This window comes from Bidens hawaiensis, unplaced genomic scaffold (assembly GCF_021521415.1).
Source record: "Bidens hawaiensis isolate Kalapana, Puna unplaced genomic scaffold, B.hawaiensis_p1.1 tig00054034_1, whole genome shotgun sequence".
In the NCBI taxonomy this organism is placed as follows: Eukaryota; Viridiplantae; Streptophyta; class Magnoliopsida; order Asterales; family Asteraceae; genus Bidens; species Bidens hawaiensis.
The window spans coordinates 112,608-114,789 of record NW_027506282.1 but is presented as its reverse complement, the minus strand read 5'-3'; the positions used below and the strand labels follow the sequence as shown (position 1 = coordinate 114,789).

General features: G+C 36.9%; 1 pseudogene; it reads left to right on the top strand.

The window, feature by feature from the left end:
* The first annotated feature begins 354 nt into the window (after positions 1-354).
* Positions 355-856, top strand: LOC143617356 (zinc finger A20 and AN1 domain-containing stress-associated protein 5 pseudogene; annotated as a pseudogene).
* Positions 857-2,182: the final 1,326 nt, after the last annotated feature.

Here is a 2,182-nt window from a genome sequence, read left to right as displayed (position 1 = left end):
GCGAGGTACCCGAACCCACTACCCGCAACCCACCCCACATTTCAAATTGCATATTCACACTCACACATTTCAATACCCTATTTTTGTTTCTATAAAACAACAAATTGACATGATGATGCACAATTTGATGATTACTTTATCCTTTTAGAGGTTGGAGCGAGAATAATTTCCTGGAAAGGCTTTTTTCTTTTCAGTCCGTTACTTTCCTGTTTGTCAGCAGAAGTCAGAACCACCGATTCAACTTTGCACCAAGGGCATTTACGTCATAATAATAATAATCTCCTCCTCCTCCTCCTTTAAACTTACTTCTTCACCCCCCATTCATTTCATTCCAATTCCTTTCTCTTCCTCTCTCTCTCATCCCATAAACAAAAGCCATGGCTCAAAAGAGAGAGAAAGAAGAAACCGAGCTCAAGGTTCCTGAAACCCTAACCTTATGCTCACAGCCGATCAATATCGATGACCGTAGATCCGATCTCAAAGACTTCGTTGACTTTAGACCTAACTCTGCTGCTTCGCCGGAAACCTCAGATCTGAGCCGTAAACGACGAGCCGTGCCGTACGAGCCGTTGGAGGATACCACAACCAACGGAATTAAGAAGCGTCAGGTGAATCGGTGCTCCGGTTGCAAGAAGAAGGTCGGATTAATCGGATTCACGTGTCGTTGCGGCGAGATGTTCTGCTCCGAGCACCGTTACTCCGATCGGCACGACTGTAGCTACGACTACAAAGCCGCCGGACGTGAAGCCATCGCTCGTGAGAATCCGGTTGTTCGAGCCGCGAAGATTCTCAAGGTTTAATTAGTCAATTGACTCGATTCAATGATTCATCACGTGGAAATATGGCGCGAAGGTGAAGAAACTGGAAGACGGTAGAGGAGTTCCGGTGGGGGTGGTGTGAAATGTGATGGAAAGTTAAGGGGTGGTATTGTCAATTTGATTAATTATTATTATGTTAGTGGAACTTTATTTATGATTTATTATTATTATTATTATTATTATTATTATTTATTACCGTGCGGAATATTTTATTTTTTTTATTGGATTGTTTATTCAACATTTCGCTCTCAATTTCAGGCTGGCAAAGTTGGAAAATTAATAAATGAAAGAAAGAAAGAAAAATGTGGGAATAAGGATAACAAACATATCGCATGGACCAACTTTTCTTTTCTAAGTTGCATTGTATTTTGGAAATGTGGTTGTCAAAGGCCGCTAATTATTGACGAAGCAACGTATTTCAAGTTTTTTAAGCCAAGTTGCTTTAACTTTATATTAATAGCTATATTATTATATTCGAGACATTATTTTGTTTCATTTTAATGAAGTTAAATCTTAGTTGAAGTCGACCAATTATTAGAATCTTCTAATGGCGTCGATGTGAACAAAGAGAAAATAGCATATTAACATTTTGTTAAATGGCATTTATGTTAACTTAATATATGACCATCTACGCCATGTGGTAACTCTTATGGACCTCTTCACAGCAAACCGCCTTGATATCGATAGGTTAAAGAATAAACGATCACACTAAACTTGTTGACGATCACTAAAACAAGCATGTAGAAGTTCATTCTAGATATGTACGATGGAATCACATGCTATTCAAAGTTTGTTATAATTAGACAAAAAATATCTTTTAGCTTCCTTAACCAGCTATTTTCCCAGCTTTGGACATTATGTGATTCAAAGTTTGTTATTAGACAGAAAATATCTTTTAGATTCCTTAACCAGCTATTTTCCCAACTTTTGACATTACATTAAAGCATTGTTTGAAAATTTATTCAACACAACCTTTATCATAGTTTTGGTTAAACAATAACGGTGATAAATCAAGCTTTTGCCTAAATAACATCTACTTTATCCAATGAAATTGGCTGACATGCATTCAAATATTGTGAAAACAGACAAACGCATGGTAAACCACACTTTTGCGAAAAATGACAACCAAACATTGAAATCTCGTTCATGCCATTTAATCGATTTACTTCCCCGATTATTAGATCCATCTAGAATTTCAATAGGAACCTTACCTCATAGAACTTGAAGCATAGTGTTTGTGTTGATGCTTTCAAACAATTACGCTTTTTCAATGCTTTCTTTTATCTTTATACCACTCGGCTTCAAGATTTTGATCAATAACCCCAACAAATTTCTCCAAAGTAGATTTAGCGGAGTTTAAGTAT